Genomic DNA, 19507 nt, shown 5'->3' on the forward strand with positions numbered 1-19507 from the left:
TCTCTTCAACATTTTCTTTTCAGCTCTCACTTCATAATAAGTCACACATTTAATCTGTCAAATATATTGCGTTTGACCAAATTGTTGTGATTTCATATGAACACCAGGCTATAGTGAGGATCTACTCTATCCATAGGAACTTTTAAAGCCTTTTACTGAAACATCATTGTCTGACTCTGAACCGCATTAAACCCAGCATAATAATGAACGAAACCCCCAAGAGGTTCTCGTCTAGTAGCCAATGTACGGCAGCTTCCAGGCATGCTTTGTGGGTTTTCTGGCCTTTGAAAAGAAAAAAAAAAAGGGGGAAAAAATACTTTTCATGGGCCACTTCTGAAAATGAGTAGGCGTATGCTGATAACTTCAACATTTGCATGAAGGTAAAGCAGTACTTTGAAGGTCTGTGCGTGGTGTTTAGGCTACCTGTAACTCTGATAGTGACCTGTGTCGCTGGCGGTGGCTAGCTGAAGTCATGGTCCAGACTGGCAGAACACTCATGGTTCTCTTCATATCGTATAAATCTTTCGCCTTTTACTAAAGATTTCCGTGGAAAGGACCGCTATGAGTTGATATGAATTTTTTGATGCCCCACCTTACGGTGAGGTCCCTCGATCTGTGAAAAAGAAGCGCCCTCCCTTTGCTTGTGCGCCGACGTGTACTGCTGATAGCGACGAACGATAGGGAGGAGCTTACACCTCGGCCGCACGGCCTGTTGTTCACGTGTGGTCGAACGTTCTTTGGACAGGTAGATTTCTGAAACTCTGATCAGTTTGGTCCTCGTTCTCTTTTGGAGCTCTCTCTTCAAGTAGCCTATGCCCGTCTGAAATATAGCAACCTCCTCATGTGTGTCTTTATTCCGCGATACAGCTTTTTTTCTGAATGAGTAAGTGGCTCAAGCCTGAAATCATACCGGGAGCTCTTATGCCCGGCTGCTGGAGGTTTATCAGGTCAACTTTGTCGGTGTGCACTTGCTTATGGCCATACCACGCTGAGCACGCCTGATCTCGTCCGATCTCGGAAGCTAAGCAGCGTCGGGCCTGGTTAGTACTTGGATGGGAGACCGCCTGGGAATACCAGGTGCTGTAAGCTTTTCTCTCTCTGCCTGTTAGAGCGCCCCTGTTGGCCGCAGCAGTCAACAGGCACCTTTCGCAAACTCTGATCCATTTTCTCTTCAACATTTTCTTTTCAGCTCTCACTTCATAATAAGTCACACATTTAATCTGTCAAATATATTGCGTTTGACCAAATTGTTGTGATTTCATATGAACACCAGGCTATAGTGAGGATCTACTCTATCCATAGGAACTTTTAAAGCCTTTTACTGAAACATCATTGTCTGACTCTGAACCGCATTAAACCCAGCATAATAATGAACGAAACCCCCAAGAGGTTCTCGTCTAGTAGCCAATGTACGGCAGCTTCCCAGCATGCTTTGTGGGTTTTCTGGCCTTTGAAAAGAAAAAATAAAGGGGGAAAAAATACTTTTCATGGGCCACTTCTGAAAATGAGTAGGCCGTATGCTGATAACTTCAACATTTGCATGAAGGTAAAGCAGTACTTTGAAGGTCTGTGCGTGGTGTTTAGGCTACCTGTAACTCTGATAGTGACCTGTGTCGCTGGCGGTGGCTAGCTGAAGTCATGGTCCAGACTGGCAGAACACTCATGGTTCTCTTCATATCGTATAAATCTTTCGCCTTTTACTAAAGATTTCCGTGGAAAGGACCACTATGAGTTGATATGAATTTTTTGATGCCCCACCTTACGGTGAGGTCCCTCGATCTGTGAAAAAGAAGCGCCCTCCCTTTGCTTGTGCGCCGACGTGTACTGCTGATAGCGACGAACGATAGGGAGGAGCTTACACCTCGGCCGCACGGCCTGTTGTTCACGTGTGGTCGAACGTTCTTTGGACAGGTAGATTTCTGAAACTCTGATCAGTTTGGTCCTCGTTCTCTTTTGGAGCTCTCTCTTCAAGTAGCCTATGCCCGTCTGAAATATAGCAACCTCCTCATGTGTGTCTTTATTCCGCGATACAGCTTTTTTTCTGAATGAGTAAGTGGCTCAAGCCTGAAATCATACCGGGAGCTCTTATGCCCGGCTGCTGGAGGTTTATCAGGTCAACTTTGTCGGTGTGCACTTGCTTACGGCCATACCACGCTGAGCACGCCCGATCTCGTCCGATCTCGGAAGCTAAGCAGCGTCGGGCCTGGTTAGTACTTGGATGGGAGACCGCCTGGGAATACCAGGTGCTGTAAGCTTTTCTCTCTCTGCCTGTTAGAGCGCCCCTGCTGGCCGCAGCAGTCAACAGGCACCTTTCGCAAACTCTGATCCATTTTCTCTTCAACATTTTCTTTTCAGCTCTCACTTCATAATAAGTCACACATTTAATCTGTCAAATATATTGCGTTTGACCAAATTGTTGTGATTTCATATGAACACCAGGCTATAGTGAGGATCTACTCTATCCATAGGAACTTTTAAAGCCTTCTACTGAAACATCATTGTCTGACTCTGAACCGCATTAAACCCAGCATAATAATGAACGAAACCCCCAAGAGGTTCTCGTCTAGTAGCCAATGTACGGCAGCTTCCAGGCATGCTTTGTGGGTTTTCTGGCCTTTGAAAAGAAAAAAAAAAAGGGGGAAAAAATACTTTTCATGGGCCACTTCTGAAAATGAGTAGGCGTATGCTGATAACTTCAACATTTGCATGAAGGTAAAGCAGTACTTTGAAGGTCTGTGCGTGGTGTTTAGGCTACCTGTAACTCTGATAGTGACCTGTGTCGCTGGCGGTGGCTAGCTGAAGTCATGGTCCAGACTGGCAGAACACTCATGGTTCTCTTCATATCGTATAAATCTTTCGCCTTTTACTAAAGATTTCCGTGGAAAGGACCATTATGAGTTGATATGAATTTTTTGATGCCCCACCTTACGGTGAGGTCCCTCGATCTGTGAAAAAGAAGCGCCCTCCCTTTGCTTGTGCGCCGACGTGTACTGCTGATAGCGACGAACGATAGGGAGGAGCTTACACCTCGGCCGCACGGCCTGTTGTTCACGTGTGGTCGAACGTTCTTTGGACAGGTAGATTTCTGAAACTCTGATCAGTTTGGTCCTCGTTCTCTTTTGGAGCTCTCTCTTCAAGTAGCCTATGCCCGTCTGAAATATAGCAACCTCCTCATGTGTGTCTTTATTCCGCGATACAGCTTTTTTTCTGAATGAGTAAGTGGCTCAAGCCTGAAATCATACCGGGAGCTCTTATGCCCGGCTGCTGGAGGTTTATCAGGTCAACTTTGTCGGTGTGCACTTGCTTACGGCCATACCACGCTGAGCACGCCCGATCTCGTCCGATCTCGGAAGCTAAGCAGCGTCGGGCCTGGTTAGTACTTGGATGGGAGACCGCCTGGGAATACCAGGTGCTGTAAGCTTTTCTCTCTCTGCCTGTTAGAGCGCCCCTGCTGGCCGCAGCAGTCAACAGGCACCTTTCGCAAACTCTGATCCATTTTCTCTTCAACATTTTCTTTTCAGCTCTCACTTCATAATAAGTCACACATTTAATCTGTCAAATATATTGCGTTTGACCAAATTGTTGTGATTTCATATGAACACCAGGCTATAGTGAGGATCTACTCTATCCATAGGAACTTTTAAAGCCTTTTACTGAAACATCATTGTCTGACTCTGAACCGCATTAAACCCAGCATAATAATGAACGAAACCCCCAAGAGGTTCTCGTCTAGTAGCCAATGTACGGCAGCTTCCCAGCATGCTTTGTGGGTTTTCTGGCCTTTGAAAAGAAAAAATAAAGGGGGAAAAAATACTTTTCATGGGCCACTTCTGAAAATGAGTAGGCCGTATGCTGATAACTTCAACATTTGCATGAAGGTAAAGCAGTACTTTGAAGGTCTGTGCGTGGTGTTTAGGCTACCTGTAACTCTGATAGTGACCTGTGTCGCTGGCGGTGGCTAGCTGAAGTCATGGTCCAGACTGGCAGAACACTCATGGTTCTCTTCATATCGTATAAATCTTTCGCCTTTTACTAAAGATTTCCGTGGAAAGGACCGCTATGAGTTGATATGAATTTTTTGATGCCCCACCTTACGGTGAGGTCCCTCGATCTGTGAAAAAGAAGCGCCCTCCCTTTGCTTGTGCGCCGACGTGTACTGCTGATAGCGACGAACGATAGGGAGGAGCTTACACCTCGGCCGCACGGCCTGTTGTTCACGTGTGGTCGAACGTTCTTTGGACAGGTAGATTTCTGAAACTCTGATCAGTTTGGTCCTCGTTCTCTTTTGGAGCTCTCTCTTCAAGTAGCCTATGCCCGTCTGAAATATAGCAACCTCCTCATGTGTGTCTTTATTCCGCGATACAGCTTTTTTTCTGAATGAGTAAGTGGCTCAAGCCTGAAATCATACCGGGAGCTCTTATGCCCGGCTGCTGGAGGTTTATCAGGTCAACTTTGTCGGTGTGCACTTGCTTACGGCCATACCACGCTGAGCACGCCCGATCTCGTCCGATCTCGGAAGCTAAGCAGCGTCGGGCCTGGTTAGTACTTGGATGGGAGACCGCCTGGGAATACCAGGTGCTGTAAGCTTTTCTCTCTCTGCCTGTTAGAGCGCCCCTGCTGGCCGCAGCAGTCAACAGGCACCTTTCGCAAACTCTGATCCATTTTCTCTTCAACATTTTCTTTTCAGCTCTCACTTCATAATAAGTCACACATTTAATCTGTCAAATATATTGCGTTTGACCAAATTGTTGTGATTTCATATGAACACCAGGCTATAGTGAGGATCTACTCTATCCATAGGAACTTTTAAAGCCTTCTACTGAAACATCATTGTCTGACTCTGAACCGCATTAAACCCAGCATAATAATGAACGAAACCCCCAAGAGGTTCTCGTCTAGTAGCCAATGTACGGCAGCTTCCAGGCATGCTTTGTGGGTTTTCTGGCCTTTGAAAAGAAAAAAAAAAAGGGGGAAAAAATACTTTTCATGGGCCACTTCTGAAAATGAGTAGGCGTATGCTGATAACTTCAACATTTGCATGAAGGTAAAGCAGTACTTTGAAGGTCTGTGCGTGGTGTTTAGGCTACCTGTAACTCTGATAGTGACCTGTGTCGCTGGCGGTGGCTAGCTGAAGTCATGGTCCAGACTGGCAGAACACTCATGGTTCTCTTCATATCGTATAAATCTTTTGCCTTTTACTAAAGATTTCCGTGGAAAGGACCGCTATGAGTTGATATGAATTTTTTGATGCCCCACCTTACGGTGAAGTCCCTCGATCTGTGAAAAAGAAGCGCCCTCCCTTTGCTTGTGCGCCGACGTGTACTGCTGATAGCGACGAACGATAGGGAGGAGCTTACACCTCGGCCGCACGGCCTGTTGTTCACGTGTGGTCGAACGTTCTTTGGACAGGTAGATTTCTGAAACTCTGATCAGTTTGGTCCTCGTTCTCTTTTGGAGCTCTCTCTTCAAGTAGCCTATGCCCGTCTGAAATATAGCAACCTCCTCATGTGTGTCTTTATTCCGCGATACAGCTTTTTTTCTGAATGAGTAAGTGGCTCAAGCCTGAAATCATACCGGGAGCTCTTATGCCCGGCTGCTGGAGGTTTATCAGGTCAACTTTGTCGGTGTGCACTTGCTTACGGCCATACCACGCTGAGCACGCCCGATCTCGTCCGATCTCGGAAGCTAAGCAGCGTCGGGCCTGGTTAGTACTTGGATGGGAGACCGCCTGGGAATACCAGGTGCTGTAAGCTTTTCTCTCTCTGCCTGTTAGAGCGCCCCTGCTGGCCGCAGCAGTCAACAGGCACCTTTCGCAAACTCTGATCCATTTTCTCTTCAACATTTTCTTTTCAGCTCTCACTTCATAATAAGTCACACATTTAATCTGTCAAATATATTGCGTTTGACCAAATTGTTGTGATTTCATATGAACACCAGGCTATAGTGAGGATCTACTCTATCCATAGGAACTTTTAAAGCCTTTTACTGAAACATCATTGTCTGACTCTGAACCGCATTAAACCCAGCATAATAATGAACGAAACCCCCAAGAGGTTCTCGTCTAGTAGCCAATGTACGGCAGCTTCCCAGCATGCTTTGTGGGTTTTCTGGCCTTTGAAAAGAAAAAATAAAGGGGGAAAAAATACTTTTCATGGGCCACTTCTGAAAATGAGTAGGCCGTATGCTGATAACTTCAACATTTGCATGAAGGTAAAGCAGTACTTTGAAGGTCTGTGCGTGGTGTTTAGGCTACCTGTAACTCTGATAGTGACCTGTGTCGCTGGCGGTGGCTAGCTGAAGTCATGGTCCAGACTGGCAGAACACTCATGGTTCTCTTCATATCGTATAAATCTTTTGCCTTTTACTAAAGATTTCCGTGGAAAGGACCGCTATGAGTTGATATGAATTTTTTGATGCCCCACCTTACGGTGAAGTCCCTCGATCTGTGAAAAAGAAGCGCCCTCCCTTTGCTTGTGCGCCGACGTGTACTGCTGATAGCGACGAACGATAGGGAGGAGCTTACACCTCGGCCGCACGGCCTGTTGTTCACGTGTGGTCGAACGTTCTTTGGACAGGTAGATTTCTGAAACTCTGATCAGTTTGGTCCTCGTTCTCTTTTGGAGCTCTCTCTTCAAGTAGCCTATGCCCGTCTGAAATATAGCAACCTCCTCATGTGTGTCTTTATTCCGCGATACAGCTTTTTTTCTGAATGAGTAAGTGGCTCAAGCCTGAAATCATACCGGGAGCTCTTATGCCCGGCTGCTGGAGGTTTATCAGGTCAACTTTGTCGGTGTGCACTTGCTTACGGCCATACCACGCTGAGCACGCCCGATCTCGTCCGATCTCGGAAGCTAAGCAGCGTCGGGCCTGGTTAGTACTTGGATGGGAGACCGCCTGGGAATACCAGGTGCTGTAAGCTTTTCTCTCTCTGCCTGTTAGAGCGCCCCTGCTGGCCGCAGCAGTCAACAGGCACCTTTCGCAAACTCTGATCCATTTTCTCTTCAACATTTTCTTTTCAGCTCTCACTTCATAATAAGTCACACATTTAATCTGTCAAATATATTGCGTTTGACCAAATTGTTGTGATTTCATATGAACACCAGGCTATAGTGAGGATCTACTCTATCCATAGGAACTTTTAAAGCCTTCTACTGAAACATCATTGTCTGACTCTGAACCGCATTAAACCCAGCATAATAATGAACGAAACCCCCAAGAGGTTCTCGTCTAGTAGCCAATGTACGGCAGCTTCCAGGCATGCTTTGTGGGTTTTCTGGCCTTTGAAAAGAAAAAAAAAAAGGGGGAAAAAATACTTTTCATGGGCCACTTCTGAAAATGAGTAGGCGTATGCTGATAACTTCAACATTTGCATGAAGGTAAAGCAGTACTTTGAAGGTCTGTGCGTGGTGTTTAGGCTACCTGTAACTCTGATAGTGACCTGTGTCGCTGGCGGTGGCTAGCTGAAGTCATGGTCCAGACTGGCAGAACACTCATGGTTCTCTTCATATCGTATAAATCTTTCGCCTTTTACTAAAGATTTCCGTGGAAAGGACCGCTATGAGTTGATATGAATTTTTTGATGCCCCACCTTACGGTGAGGTCCCTCGATCTGTGAAAAAGAAGCGCCCTCCCTTTGCTTGTGCGCCGACGTGTACTGCTGATAGCGACGAACGATAGGGAGGAGCTTACACCTCGGCCGCACGGCCTGTTGTTCACGTGTGGTCGAACGTTCTTTGGACAGGTAGATTTCTGAAACTCTGATCAGTTTGGTCCTCGTTCTCTTTTGGAGCTCTCTCTTCAAGTAGCCTATGCCCGTCTGAAATATAGCAACCTCCTCATGTGTGTCTTTATTCCGCGATACAGCTTTTTTTCTGAATGAGTAAGTGGCTCAAGCCTGAAATCATACCGGGAGCTCTTATGCCCGGCTGCTGGAGGTTTATCAGGTCAACTTTGTCGGTGTGCACTTGCTTACGGCCATACCACGCTGAGCACGCCCGATCTCGTCCGATCTCGGAAGCTAAGCAGCGTCGGGCCTGGTTAGTACTTGGATGGGAGACCGCCTGGGAATACCAGGTGCTGTAAGCTTTTCTCTCTCTGCCTGTTAGAGCGCCCCTGCTGGCCGCAGCAGTCAACAGGCACCTTTCGCAAACTCTGATCCATTTTCTCTTCAACATTTTCTTTTCAGCTCTCACTTCATAATAAGTCACACATTTAATCTGTCAAATATATTGCGTTTGACCAAATTGTTGTGATTTCATATGAACACCAGGCTATAGTGAGGATCTACTCTATCCATAGGAACTTTTAAAGCCTTTTACTGAAACATCATTGTCTGACTCTGAACCGCATTAAACCCAGCATAATAATGAACGAAACCCCCAAGAGGTTCTCGTCTAGTAGCCAATGTACGGCAGCTTCCCAGCATGCTTTGTGGGTTTTCTGGCCTTTGAAAAGAAAAAATAAAGGGGGAAAAAATACTTTTCATGGGCCACTTCTGAAAATGAGTAGGCCGTATGCTGATAACTTCAACATTTGCATGAAGGTAAAGCAGTACTTTGAAGGTCTGTGCGTGGTGTTTAGGCTACCTGTAACTCTGATAGTGACCTGTGTCGCTGGCGGTGGCTAGCTGAAGTCATGGTCCAGACTGGCAGAACACTCATGGTTCTCTTCATATCGTATAAATCTTTCGCCTTTTACTAAAGATTTCCGTGGAAAGGACCGCTATGAGTTGATATGAATTTTTTGATGCCCCACCTTACGGTGAGGTCCCTCGATCTGTGAAAAAGAAGCGCCCTCCCTTTGCTTGTGCGCCGACGTGTACTGCTGATAGCGACGAACGATAGGGAGGAGCTTACACCTCGGCCGCACGGCCTGTTGTTCACGTGTGGTCGAACGTTCTTTGGACAGGTAGATTTCTGAAACTCTGATCAGTTTGGTCCTCGTTCTCTTTTGGAGCTCTCTCTTCAAGTAGCCTATGCCCGTCTGAAATATAGCAACCTCCTCATGTGTGTCTTTATTCCGCGATACAGCTTTTTTTCTGAATGAGTAAGTGGCTCAAGCCTGAAATCATACCGGGAGCTCTTATGCCCGGCTGCTGGAGGTTTATCAGGTCAACTTTGTCGGTGTGCACTTGCTTACGGCCATACCACGCTGAGCACGCCCGATCTCGTCCGATCTCGGAAGCTAAGCAGCGTCGGGCCTGGTTAGTACTTGGATGGGAGACCGCCTGGGAATACCAGGTGCTGTAAGCTTTTCTCTCTCTGCCTGTTAGAGCGCCCCTGCTGGCCGCAGCAGTCAACAGGCACCTTTCGCAAACTCTGATCCATTTTCTCTTCAACATTTTCTTTTCAGCTCTCACTTCATAATAAGTCACACATTTAATCTGTCAAATATATTGCGTTTGACCAAATTGTTGTGATTTCATATGAACACCAGGCTATAGTGAGGATCTACTCTATCCATAGGAACTTTTAAAGCCTTCTACTGAAACATCATTGTCTGACTCTGAACCGCATTAAACCCAGCATAATAATGAACGAAACCCCCAAGAGGTTCTCGTCTAGTAGCCAATGTACGGCAGCTTCCAGGCATGCTTTGTGGGTTTTCTGGCCTTTGAAAAGAAAAAAAAAAAGGGGGAAAAAATACTTTTCATGGGCCACTTCTGAAAATGAGTAGGCGTATGCTGATAACTTCAACATTTGCATGAAGGTAAAGCAGTACTTTGAAGGTCTGTGCGTGGTGTTTAGGCTACCTGTAACTCTGATAGTGACCTGTGTCGCTGGCGGTGGCTAGCTGAAGTCATGGTCCAGACTGGCAGAACACTCATGGTTCTCTTCATATCGTATAAATCTTTCGCCTTTTACTAAAGATTTCCGTGGAAAGGACCATTATGAGTTGATATGAATTTTTTGATGCCCCACCTTACGGTGAGGTCCCTCGATCTGTGAAAAAGAAGCGCCCTCCCTTTGCTTGTGCGCCGACGTGTACTGCTGATAGCGACGAACGATAGGGAGGAGCTTACACCTCGGCCGCACGGCCTGTTGTTCACGTGTGGTCGAACGTTCTTTGGACAGGTAGATTTCTGAAACTCTGATCAGTTTGGTCCTCGTTCTCTTTTGGAGCTCTCTCTTCAAGTAGCCTATGCCCGTCTGAAATATAGCAACCTCCTCATGTGTGTCTTTATTCCGCGATACAGCTTTTTTTCTGAATGAGTAAGTGGCTCAAGCCTGAAATCATACCGGGAGCTCTTATGCCCGGCTGCTGGAGGTTTATCAGGTCAACTTTGTCGGTGTGCACTTGCTTACGGCCATACCACGCTGAGCACGCCCGATCTCGTCCGATCTCGGAAGCTAAGCAGCGTCGGGCCTGGTTAGTACTTGGATGGGAGACCGCCTGGGAATACCAGGTGCTGTAAGCTTTTCTCTCTCTGCCTGTTAGAGCGCCCCTGCTGGCCGCAGCAGTCAACAGGCACCTTTCGCAAACTCTGATCCATTTTCTCTTCAACATTTTCTTTTCAGCTCTCACTTCATAATAAGTCACACATTTAATCTGTCAAATATATTGCGTTTGACCAAATTGTTGTGATTTCATATGAACACCAGGCTATAGTGAGGATCTACTCTATCCATAGGAACTTTTAAAGCCTTTTACTGAAACATCATTGTCTGACTCTGAACCGCATTAAACCCAGCATAATAATGAACGAAACCCCCAAGAGGTTCTCGTCTAGTAGCCAATGTACGGCAGCTTCCCAGCATGCTTTGTGGGTTTTCTGGCCTTTGAAAAGAAAAAATAAAGGGGGAAAAAATACTTTTCATGGGCCACTTCTGAAAATGAGTAGGCCGTATGCTGATAACTTCAACATTTGCATGAAGGTAAAGCAGTACTTTGAAGGTCTGTGCGTGGTGTTTAGGCTACCTGTAACTCTGATAGTGACCTGTGTCGCTGGCGGTGGCTAGCTGAAGTCATGGTCCAGACTGGCAGAACACTCATGGTTCTCTTCATATCGTATAAATCTTTCGCCTTTTACTAAAGATTTCCGTGGAAAGGACCACTATGAGTTGATATGAATTTTTTGATGCCCCACCTTACGGTGAGGTCCCTCGATCTGTGAAAAAGAAGCGCCCTCCCTTTGCTTGTGCGCCGACGTGTACTGCTGATAGCGACGAACGATAGGGAGGAGCTTACACCTCGGCCGCACGGCCTGTTGTTCACGTGTGGTCGAACGTTCTTTGGACAGGTAGATTTCTGAAACTCTGATCAGTTTGCTCCTCGTTCTCTTTTGGAGCTCTCTCTTCAAGTAGCCTATGCCCGTCTGAAATATAGCAACCTCCTCATGTGTGTCTTTATTCCGCGATACAGCTTTTTTTCTGAATGAGTAAGTGGCTCAAGCCTGAAATCATACCGGGAGCTCTTATGCCCGGCTGCTGGAGGTTTATCAGGTCAACTTTGTCGGTGTGCACTTGCTTACGGCCATACCACGCTGAGCACGCCCGATCTCGTCCGATCTCGGAAGCTAAGCAGCGTCGGGCCTGGTTAGTACTTGGATGGGAGACCGCCTGGGAATACCAGGTGCTGTAAGCTTTTCTCTCTCTGCCTGTTAGAGCGCCCCTGCTGGCCGCAGCAGTCAACAGGCACCTTTCGCAAACTCTGATCCATTTTCTCTTCAACATTTTCTTTTCAGCTCTCACTTCATAATAAGTCACACATTTAATCTGTCAAATATATTGCGTTTGACCAAATTGTTGTGATTTCATATGAACACCAGGCTATAGTGAGGATCTACTCTATCCATAGGAACTTTTAAAGCCTTCTACTGAAACATCATTGTCTGACTCTGAACCGCATTAAACCCAGCATAATAATGAACGAAACCCCCAAGAGGTTCTCGTCTAGTAGCCAATGTACGGCAGCTTCCAGGCATGCTTTGTGGGTTTTCTGGCCTTTGAAAAGAAAAAAAAAAAGGGGGAAAAAATACTTTTCATGGGCCACTTCTGAAAATGAGTAGGCGTATGCTGATAACTTCAACATTTGCATGAAGGTAAAGCAGTACTTTGAAGGTCTGTGCGTGGTGTTTAGGCTACCTGTAACTCTGATAGTGACCTGTGTCGCTGGCGGTGGCTAGCTGAAGTCATGGTCCAGACTGGCAGAACACTCATGGTTCTCTTCATATCGTATAAATCTTTCGCCTTTTACTAAAGATTTCCGTGGAAAGGACCACTATGAGTTGATATGAATTTTTTGATGCCCCACCTTACGGTGAGGTCCCTCGATCTGTGAAAAAGAAGCGCCCTCCCTTTGCTTGTGCGCCGACGTGTACTGCTGATAGCGACGAACGATAGGGAGGAGCTTACACCTCGGCCGCACGGCCTGTTGTTCACGTGTGGTCGAACGTTCTTTGGACAGGTAGATTTCTGAAACTCTGATCAGTTTGCTCCTCGTTCTCTTTTGGAGCTCTCTCTTCAAGTAGCCTATGCCCGTCTGAAATATAGCAACCTCCTCATGTGTGTCTTTATTCCGCGATACAGCTTTTTTTCTGAATGAGTAAGTGGCTCAAGCCTGAAATCATACCGGGAGCTCTTATGCCCGGCTGCTGGAGGTTTATCAGGTCAACTTTGTCGGTGTGCACTTGCTTACGGCCATACCACGCTGAGCACGCCCGATCTCGTCCGATCTCGGAAGCTAAGCAGCGTCGGGCCTGGTTAGTACTTGGATGGGAGACCGCCTGGGAATACCAGGTGCTGTAAGCTTTTCTCTCTCTGCCTGTTAGAGCGCCCCTGCTGGCCGCAGCAGTCAACAGGCACCTTTCGCAAACTCTGATCCATTTTCTCTTCAACATTTTCTTTTCAGCTCTCACTTCATAATAAGTCACACATTTAATCTGTCAAATATATTGCGTTTGACCAAATTGTTGTGATTTCATATGAACACCAGGCTATAGTGAGGATCTACTCTATCCATAGGAACTTTTAAAGCCTTCTACTGAAACATCATTGTCTGACTCTGAACCGCATTAAACCCAGCATAATAATGAACGAAACCCCCAAGAGGTTCTCGTCTAGTAGCCAATGTACGGCAGCTTCCAGGCATGCTTTGTGGGTTTTCTGGCCTTTGAAAAGAAAAAAAAAAAGGGGGAAAAAATACTTTTCATGGGCCACTTCTGAAAATGAGTAGGCGTATGCTGATAACTTCAACATTTGCATGAAGGTAAAGCAGTACTTTGAAGGTCTGTGCGTGGTGTTTAGGCTACCTGTAACTCTGATAGTGACCTGTGTCGCTGGCGGTGGCTAGCTGAAGTCATGGTCCAGACTGGCAGAACACTCATGGTTCTCTTCATATCGTATAAATCTTTCGCCTTTTACTAAATATTTCCGTGGAAAGGACCATTATGAGTTGATATGAATTTTTTGATGCCCCACCTTACGGTGAGGTCCCTCGATCTGTGAAAAAGAAGCGCCCTCCCTTTGCTTGTGCGCCGACGTGTACTGCTGATAGCGACGAACGATAGGGAGGAGCTTACACCTCGGCCGCACGGCCTGTTGTTCACGTGTGGTCGAACGTTCTTTGGACAGGTAGATTTCTGAAACTCTGATCAGTTTGGTCCTCGTTCTCTTTTGGAGCTCTCTCTTCAAGTAGCCTATGCCCGTCTGAAATATAGCAACCTCCTCATGTGTGTCTTTATTCCGCGATACAGCTTTTTTTCTGAATGAGTAAGTGGCTCAAGCCTGAAATCATACCGGGAGCTCTTATGCCCGGCTGCTGGAGGTTTATCAGGTCAACTTTGTCGGTGTGCACTTGCTTACGGCCATACCACGCTGAGCACGCCCGATCTCGTCCGATCTCGGAAGCTAAGCAGCGTCGGGCCTGGTTAGTACTTGGATGGGAGACCGCCTGGGAATACCAGGTGCTGTAAGCTTTTCTCTCTCTGCCTGTTAGAGCGCCCCTGCTGGCCGCAGCAGTCAACAGGCACCTTTCGCAAACTCTGATCCATTTTCTCTTCAACATTTTCTTTTCAGCTCTCACTTCATAATAAGTCACACATTTAATCTGTCAAATATATTGCGTTTGACCAAATTGTTGTGATTTCATATGAACACCAGGCTATAGTGAGGATCTACTCTATCCATAGGAACTTTTAAAGCCTTCTACTGAAACATCATTGTCTGACTCTGAACCGCATTAAACCCAGCATAATAATGAACGAAACCCCCAAGAGGTTCTCGTCTAGTAGCCAATGTACGGCAGCTTCCAGGCATGCTTTGTGGGTTTTCTGGCCTTTGAAAAGAAAAAAAAAAAGGGGGAAAAAATACTTTTCATGGGCCACTTCTGAAAATGAGTAGGCGTATGCTGATAACTTCAACATTTGCATGAAGGTAAAGCAGTACTTTGAAGGTCTGTGCGTGGTGTTTAGGCTACCTGTAACTCTGATAGTGACCTGTGTCGCTGGCGGTGGCTAGCTGAAGTCATGGTCCAGACTGGCAGAACACTCATGGTTCTCTTCATATCGTATAAATCTTTCGCCTTTTACTAAATATTTCCGTGGAAAGGACCATTATGAGTTGATATGAATTTTTTGATGCCCCACCTTACGGTGAGGTCCCTCGATCTGTGAAAAAGAAGCGCCCTCCCTTTGCTTGTGCGCCGACGTGTACTGCTGATAGCGACGAACGATAGGGAGGAGCTTACACCTCGGCCGCACGGCCTGTTGTTCACGTGTGGTCGAACGTTCTTTGGACAGGTAGATTTCTGAAACTCTGATCAGTTTGGTCCTCGTTCTCTTTTGGAGCTCTCTCTTCAAGTAGCCTATGCCCGTCTGAAATATAGCAACCTCCTCATGTGTGTCTTTATTCCGCGATACAGCTTTTTTTCTGAATGAGTAAGTGGCTCAAGCCTGAAATCATACCGGGAGCTCTTATGCCCGGCTGCTGGAGGTTTATCAGGTCAACTTTGTCGGTGTGCACTTGCTTACGGCCATACCACGCTGAGCACGCCCGATCTCGTCCGATCTCGGAAGCTAAGCAGCGTCGGGCCTGGTTAGTACTTGGATGGGAGACCGCCTGGGAATACCAGGTGCTGTAAGCTTTTCTCTCTCTGCCTGTTAGAGCGCCCCTGCTGGCCGCAGCAGTCAACAGGCACCTTTCGCAAACTCTGATCCATTTTCTCTTCAACATTTTCTTTTCAGCTCTCACTTCATAATAAGTCACACATTTAATCTGTCAAATATATTGCGTTTGACCAAATTGTTGTGATTTCATATGAACACCAGGCTATAGTGAGGATCTACTCTATCCATAGGAACTTTTAAAGCCTTCTACTGAAACATCATTGTCTGACTCTGAACCGCATTAAACCCAGCATAATAATGAACGAAACCCCCAAGAGGTTCTCGTCTAGTAGCCAATGTACGGCAGCTTCCAGGCATGCTTTGTGGGTTTTCTGGCCTTTGAAAAGAAAAAAAAAAAGGGGGAAAAAATACTTTTCATGGGCCACTTCTGAAAATGAGTAGGCGTATGCTGATAACTTCAACATTTGCATGAAGGTAAAGCAGTACTTTGAAGGTCTGTGCGTGGTGTTTAGGCTACCTGTAACTCTGATAGTGACCTGTGTCGCTGGCGGTGGCTAGCTGAAGTCATGGTCCAGACTGGCAGAACACTCATGGTTCTCTTCATATCGTATAAATCTTTCGCCTTTTACTAAATATTTCCGTGGAAAGGACCATTATGAGTTGATATGAATTTTTTGATGCCCCACCTTACGGTGAGGTCCCTCGATCTGTGAAAAAGAAGCGCCCTCCCTTTGCTTGTGCGCCGACGTGTACTGCTGATAGCGACGAACGATAGGGAGGAGCTTACACCTCGGCCGCACGGCCTGTTGTTCACGTGTGGTCGAACGTTCTTTGGACAGGTAGATTTCTGAAACTCTGATCAGTTTGGTCCTCGTTCTCTTTTGGAGCTCTCTCTTCAAGTAGCCTATGCCCGTCTGAAATATAGCAACCTCCTCATGTGTGTCTTTATTCCGCGATACAGCTTTTTTTCTGAATGAGTAAGTGGCTCAAGCCTGAAATCATACCGGGAGCTCTTATGCCCGGCTGCTGGAGGTTTATCAGGTCAACTTTGTCGGTGTGCACTTGCTTACGGCCATACCACGCTGAGCACGCCCGATCTCGTCCGATCTCGGAAGCTAAGCAGCGTCGGGCCTGGTTAGTACTTGGATGGGAGACCGCCTGGGAATACCAGGTGCTGTAAGCTTTTCTCTCTCTGCCTGTTAGAGCGCCCCTGCTGGCCGCAGCAGTCAACAGGCACCTTTCGCAAACTCTGATCCATTTTCTCTTCAACATTTTCTTTTCAGCTCTCACTTCATAATAAGTCACACATTTAATCTGTCAAATATATTGCGTTTGACCAAATTGTTGTGATTTCATATGAACACCAGGCTATAGTGAGGATCTACTCTATCCATAGGAACTTTTAAAGCCTTCTACTGAAACATCATTGTCTGACTCTGAACCGCATTAAACCCAGCATAATAATGAACGAAACCCCCAAGAGGTTCTCGTCTAGTAGCCAATGTACGGCAGCTTCCAGGCATGCTTTGTGGGTTTTCTGGCCTTTGAAAAGAAAAAAAAAAAGGGGGAAAAAATACTTTTCATGGGCCACTTCTGAAAATGAGTAGGCGTATGCTGATAACTTCAACATTTGCATGAAGGTAAAGCAGTACTTTGAAGGTCTGTGCGTGGTGTTTAGGCTACCTGTAACTCTGATAGTGACCTGTGTCGCTGGCGGTGGCTAGCTGAAGTCATGGTCCAGACTGGCAGAACACTCATGGTTCTCTTCATATCGTATAAATCTTTCGCCTTTTACTAAAGATTTCCGTGGAAAGGACCGCTATGAGTTGATATGAATTTTTTGATGCCCCACCTTACGGTGAGGTCCCTCGATCTGTGAAAAAGAAGCGCCCTCCCTTTGCTTGTGCGCCGACGTGTACTGCTGATAGCGACGAACGATAGGGAGGAGCTTACACCTCGGCCGCACGGCCTGTTGTTCACGTGTGGTCGAACGTTCTTTGGACAGGTAGATTTCTGAAACTCTGATCAGTTTGGTCCTCGTTCTCTTTTGGAGCTCTCTCTTCAAGTAGCCTATGCCCGTCTGAAATATAGCAACCTCCTCATGTGTGTCTTTATTCCGCGATACAGCTTTTTTTCTGAATGAGTAAGTGGCTCAAGCCTGAAATCATACCGGGAGCTCTTATGCCCGGCTGCTGGAGGTTTATCAGGTCAACTTTGTCGGTGTGCACTTGCTTACGGCCATACCACGCTGAGCACGCCCGATCTCGTCCGATCTCGGAAGCTAAGCAGCGTCGGGCCTGGTTAGTACTTGGATGGGAGACCGCCTGGGAATACCAGGTGCTGTAAGCTTTTCTCTCTCTGCCTGTTAGAGCGCCCCTGCTGGCCGCAGCAGTCAACAGGCACCTTTCGCAAACTCTGATCCATTTTCTCTTCAACATTTTCTTTTCAGCTCTCACTTCATAATAAGTCACACATTTAATCTGTCAAATATATTGCGTTTGACCAAATTGTTGTGATTTCATATGAACACCAGGCTATAGTGAGGATCTACTCTATCCATAGGAACTTTTAAAGCCTTCTACTGAAACATCATTGTCTGACTCTGAACCGCATTAAACCCAGCATAATAATGAACGAAACCCCCAAGAGGTTCTCGTCTAGTAGCCAATGTACGGCAGCTTCCAGGCATGCTTTGTGGGTTTTCTGGCCTTTGAAAAGAAAAAAAAAAAGGGGGAAAAAATACTTTTCATGGGCCACTTCTGAAAATGAGTAGGCGTATGCTGATAACTTCAACATTTGCATGAAGGTAAAGCAGTACTTTGAAGGTCTGTGCGTGGTGTTTAGGCTACCTGTAACTCTGATAGTGACCTGTGTCGCTGGCGGTGGCTAGCTGAAGTCATGGTCCAGACTGGCAGAACACTCATGGTTCTCTTCATATCGTATAAATCTTTCGCCTTTTACTAAAGATTTCCGTGGAAAGGACCGCTATGAGTTGATATGAATTTTTTGATGCCCCACCTTACGGTGAGGTCCCTCGATCTGTGAAAAAGAAGCGCCCTCCCTTTGCTTGTGCGCCGACGTGTACTGCTGATAGCGACGAACGATAGGGAGGAGCTTACACCTCGGCCGCACGGCCTGTTGTTCACGTGTGGTCGAACGTTCTTTGGACAGGTAGATTTCTGAAACTCTGATCAGTTTGGTCCTCGTTCTCTTTTGGAGCTCTCTCTTCAAGTAGCCTATGCCCGTCTGAAATATAGCAACCTCCTCATGTGTGTCTTTATTCCGCGATACAGCTTTTTTTCTGAATGAGTAAGTGGCTCAAGCCTGAAATCATACCGGGAGCTCTTATGCCCGGCTGCTGGAGGTTTATCAGGTCAACTTTGTCGGTGTGCACTTGCTTACGGCCATACCACGCTGAGCACGCCCGATCTCGTCCGATCTCGGAAGCTAAGCAGCGTCGGGCCTGGTTAGTACTTGGATGGGAGACCGCCTGGGAATACCAGGTGCTGTAAGCTTTTCTCTCTCTGCCTGTTAGAGCGCCCCTGCTGGCCGCAGCAGTCAACAGGCACCTTTCGCAAACTCTGATCCATTTTCTCTTCAACATTTTCTTTTCAGCTCTCACTTCATAATAAGTCACACATTTAATCTGTCAAATATATTGCGTTTGACCAAATTGTTGTGATTTCATATGAACACCAGGCTATAGTGAGGATCTACTCTATCCATAGGAACTTTTAAAGCCTTCTACTGAAACATCATTGTCTGACTCTGAACCGCATTAAACCCAGCATAATAATGAACGAAACCCCCAAGAGGTTCTCGTCTAGTAGCCAATGTACGGCAGCTTCCAGGCATGCTTTGTGGGTTTTCTGGCCTTTGAAAAGAAAAAAAAAAAGGGGGAAAAAATACTTTTCATGGGCCACTTCTGAAAATGAGTAGGCGTATGCTGATAACTTCAACATTTGCATGAAGGTAAAGCAGTACTTTGAAGGTCTGTGCGTGGTGTTTAGGCTACCTGTAACTCTGATAGTGACCTGTGTCGCTGGCGGTGGCTAGCTGAAGTCATGGTCCAGACTGGCAGAACACTCATGGTTCTCTTCATATCGTATAAATCTTTCGCCTTTTACTAAAGATTTCCGTGGAAAGGACCGCTATGAGTTGATATGAATTTTTTGATGCCCCACCTTACGGTGAGGTCCCTCGATCTGTGAAAAAGAAGCGCCCTCCCTTTGCTTGTGCGCCGACGTGTACTGCTGATAGCGACGAACGATAGGGAGGAGCTTACACCTCGGCCGCACGGCCTGTTGTTCACGTGTGGTCGAACGTTCTTTGGACAGGTAGATTTCTGAAACTCTGATCAGTTTGGTCCTCGTTCTCTTTTGGAGCTCTCTCTTCAAGTAGCCTATGCCCGTCTGAAATATAGCAACCTCCTCATGTGTGTCT

At 46.5% G+C, this 19507-nt stretch overlaps 33 non-coding genes across 33 annotated transcripts; all 33 read left to right on the plus strand.

Moving 5' to 3' along the window:
- Positions 1-490: 490 nt before the first annotated feature.
- LOC143137343 (U5 spliceosomal RNA) lies at positions 491-605 on the plus strand. Its single transcript, XR_012989907.1, has one exon. It is a non-coding gene; the product is annotated as a U5 spliceosomal RNA (small nuclear RNA).
- Positions 606-970: 365 nt separating this feature from the next.
- On the plus strand, positions 971-1089 carry LOC143136970 (5S ribosomal RNA). The gene has a single exon (XR_012989563.1). It is a non-coding gene; the product is annotated as a 5S ribosomal RNA (ribosomal RNA).
- A 567-nt stretch (positions 1090-1656) lies between these two features.
- LOC143137319 (U5 spliceosomal RNA) lies at positions 1657-1771 on the plus strand. The gene has a single exon (XR_012989883.1). It is a non-coding gene; the product is annotated as a U5 spliceosomal RNA (small nuclear RNA).
- Positions 1772-2136: 365 nt separating this feature from the next.
- LOC143136932 (5S ribosomal RNA) lies at positions 2137-2255 on the plus strand. Its single transcript, XR_012989526.1, has one exon. It is a non-coding gene; the product is annotated as a 5S ribosomal RNA (ribosomal RNA).
- A 567-nt stretch (positions 2256-2822) lies between these two features.
- Positions 2823-2937, plus strand: LOC143137274 (U5 spliceosomal RNA). The gene has a single exon (XR_012989840.1). It is a non-coding gene; the product is annotated as a U5 spliceosomal RNA (small nuclear RNA).
- A 365-nt stretch (positions 2938-3302) lies between these two features.
- Positions 3303-3421, plus strand: LOC143136933 (5S ribosomal RNA). The gene has a single exon (XR_012989527.1). It is a non-coding gene; the product is annotated as a 5S ribosomal RNA (ribosomal RNA).
- A 567-nt stretch (positions 3422-3988) lies between these two features.
- Positions 3989-4103, plus strand: LOC143137344 (U5 spliceosomal RNA). Its single transcript, XR_012989908.1, has one exon. It is a non-coding gene; the product is annotated as a U5 spliceosomal RNA (small nuclear RNA).
- A 365-nt stretch (positions 4104-4468) lies between these two features.
- Positions 4469-4587, plus strand: LOC143136934 (5S ribosomal RNA). Its single transcript, XR_012989528.1, has one exon. It is a non-coding gene; the product is annotated as a 5S ribosomal RNA (ribosomal RNA).
- Positions 4588-5154: 567 nt separating this feature from the next.
- On the plus strand, positions 5155-5269 carry LOC143137381 (U5 spliceosomal RNA). Its single transcript, XR_012989942.1, has one exon. It is a non-coding gene; the product is annotated as a U5 spliceosomal RNA (small nuclear RNA).
- A 365-nt stretch (positions 5270-5634) lies between these two features.
- Positions 5635-5753, plus strand: LOC143136935 (5S ribosomal RNA). The gene has a single exon (XR_012989529.1). It is a non-coding gene; the product is annotated as a 5S ribosomal RNA (ribosomal RNA).
- A 567-nt stretch (positions 5754-6320) lies between these two features.
- LOC143137382 (U5 spliceosomal RNA) lies at positions 6321-6435 on the plus strand. Its single transcript, XR_012989943.1, has one exon. It is a non-coding gene; the product is annotated as a U5 spliceosomal RNA (small nuclear RNA).
- Positions 6436-6800: 365 nt separating this feature from the next.
- Positions 6801-6919, plus strand: LOC143136936 (5S ribosomal RNA). The gene has a single exon (XR_012989530.1). It is a non-coding gene; the product is annotated as a 5S ribosomal RNA (ribosomal RNA).
- Positions 6920-7486: 567 nt separating this feature from the next.
- On the plus strand, positions 7487-7601 carry LOC143137345 (U5 spliceosomal RNA). The gene has a single exon (XR_012989909.1). It is a non-coding gene; the product is annotated as a U5 spliceosomal RNA (small nuclear RNA).
- A 365-nt stretch (positions 7602-7966) lies between these two features.
- On the plus strand, positions 7967-8085 carry LOC143136938 (5S ribosomal RNA). The gene has a single exon (XR_012989532.1). It is a non-coding gene; the product is annotated as a 5S ribosomal RNA (ribosomal RNA).
- Positions 8086-8652: 567 nt separating this feature from the next.
- Positions 8653-8767, plus strand: LOC143137347 (U5 spliceosomal RNA). Its single transcript, XR_012989910.1, has one exon. It is a non-coding gene; the product is annotated as a U5 spliceosomal RNA (small nuclear RNA).
- Positions 8768-9132: 365 nt separating this feature from the next.
- Positions 9133-9251, plus strand: LOC143136939 (5S ribosomal RNA). Its single transcript, XR_012989533.1, has one exon. It is a non-coding gene; the product is annotated as a 5S ribosomal RNA (ribosomal RNA).
- A 567-nt stretch (positions 9252-9818) lies between these two features.
- LOC143137275 (U5 spliceosomal RNA) lies at positions 9819-9933 on the plus strand. Its single transcript, XR_012989841.1, has one exon. It is a non-coding gene; the product is annotated as a U5 spliceosomal RNA (small nuclear RNA).
- A 365-nt stretch (positions 9934-10298) lies between these two features.
- On the plus strand, positions 10299-10417 carry LOC143136940 (5S ribosomal RNA). The gene has a single exon (XR_012989534.1). It is a non-coding gene; the product is annotated as a 5S ribosomal RNA (ribosomal RNA).
- Positions 10418-10984: 567 nt separating this feature from the next.
- On the plus strand, positions 10985-11099 carry LOC143137320 (U5 spliceosomal RNA). Its single transcript, XR_012989884.1, has one exon. It is a non-coding gene; the product is annotated as a U5 spliceosomal RNA (small nuclear RNA).
- Positions 11100-11464: 365 nt separating this feature from the next.
- Positions 11465-11583, plus strand: LOC143136941 (5S ribosomal RNA). Its single transcript, XR_012989535.1, has one exon. It is a non-coding gene; the product is annotated as a 5S ribosomal RNA (ribosomal RNA).
- A 567-nt stretch (positions 11584-12150) lies between these two features.
- LOC143137321 (U5 spliceosomal RNA) lies at positions 12151-12265 on the plus strand. The gene has a single exon (XR_012989885.1). It is a non-coding gene; the product is annotated as a U5 spliceosomal RNA (small nuclear RNA).
- Positions 12266-12630: 365 nt separating this feature from the next.
- On the plus strand, positions 12631-12749 carry LOC143136942 (5S ribosomal RNA). The gene has a single exon (XR_012989536.1). It is a non-coding gene; the product is annotated as a 5S ribosomal RNA (ribosomal RNA).
- A 567-nt stretch (positions 12750-13316) lies between these two features.
- On the plus strand, positions 13317-13431 carry LOC143137383 (U5 spliceosomal RNA). Its single transcript, XR_012989944.1, has one exon. It is a non-coding gene; the product is annotated as a U5 spliceosomal RNA (small nuclear RNA).
- A 365-nt stretch (positions 13432-13796) lies between these two features.
- Positions 13797-13915, plus strand: LOC143136943 (5S ribosomal RNA). Its single transcript, XR_012989537.1, has one exon. It is a non-coding gene; the product is annotated as a 5S ribosomal RNA (ribosomal RNA).
- A 567-nt stretch (positions 13916-14482) lies between these two features.
- Positions 14483-14597, plus strand: LOC143137384 (U5 spliceosomal RNA). The gene has a single exon (XR_012989945.1). It is a non-coding gene; the product is annotated as a U5 spliceosomal RNA (small nuclear RNA).
- Positions 14598-14962: 365 nt separating this feature from the next.
- Positions 14963-15081, plus strand: LOC143136944 (5S ribosomal RNA). The gene has a single exon (XR_012989538.1). It is a non-coding gene; the product is annotated as a 5S ribosomal RNA (ribosomal RNA).
- Positions 15082-15648: 567 nt separating this feature from the next.
- On the plus strand, positions 15649-15763 carry LOC143137386 (U5 spliceosomal RNA). Its single transcript, XR_012989947.1, has one exon. It is a non-coding gene; the product is annotated as a U5 spliceosomal RNA (small nuclear RNA).
- Positions 15764-16128: 365 nt separating this feature from the next.
- Positions 16129-16247, plus strand: LOC143136945 (5S ribosomal RNA). Its single transcript, XR_012989539.1, has one exon. It is a non-coding gene; the product is annotated as a 5S ribosomal RNA (ribosomal RNA).
- A 567-nt stretch (positions 16248-16814) lies between these two features.
- Positions 16815-16929, plus strand: LOC143137348 (U5 spliceosomal RNA). The gene has a single exon (XR_012989911.1). It is a non-coding gene; the product is annotated as a U5 spliceosomal RNA (small nuclear RNA).
- A 365-nt stretch (positions 16930-17294) lies between these two features.
- On the plus strand, positions 17295-17413 carry LOC143136947 (5S ribosomal RNA). Its single transcript, XR_012989540.1, has one exon. It is a non-coding gene; the product is annotated as a 5S ribosomal RNA (ribosomal RNA).
- Positions 17414-17980: 567 nt separating this feature from the next.
- LOC143137349 (U5 spliceosomal RNA) lies at positions 17981-18095 on the plus strand. The gene has a single exon (XR_012989912.1). It is a non-coding gene; the product is annotated as a U5 spliceosomal RNA (small nuclear RNA).
- Positions 18096-18460: 365 nt separating this feature from the next.
- Positions 18461-18579, plus strand: LOC143136948 (5S ribosomal RNA). The gene has a single exon (XR_012989541.1). It is a non-coding gene; the product is annotated as a 5S ribosomal RNA (ribosomal RNA).
- Positions 18580-19146: 567 nt separating this feature from the next.
- Positions 19147-19261, plus strand: LOC143137351 (U5 spliceosomal RNA). The gene has a single exon (XR_012989914.1). It is a non-coding gene; the product is annotated as a U5 spliceosomal RNA (small nuclear RNA).
- The last annotated feature ends 246 nt before the right edge of the window (positions 19262-19507 follow it).

The sequence above is a fragment of the Alosa pseudoharengus genome, unplaced genomic scaffold, assembly GCF_046254945.1.
Source record: "Alosa pseudoharengus isolate Yale_2024_CS ecotype anadromous, Long Island Sound unplaced genomic scaffold, YU_APseudo_1.1 YU_APseudo_1.1_scf_20, whole genome shotgun sequence".
Lineage (NCBI taxonomy): Eukaryota > Metazoa > Chordata > Actinopteri > Clupeiformes > Clupeidae > Alosa > Alosa pseudoharengus.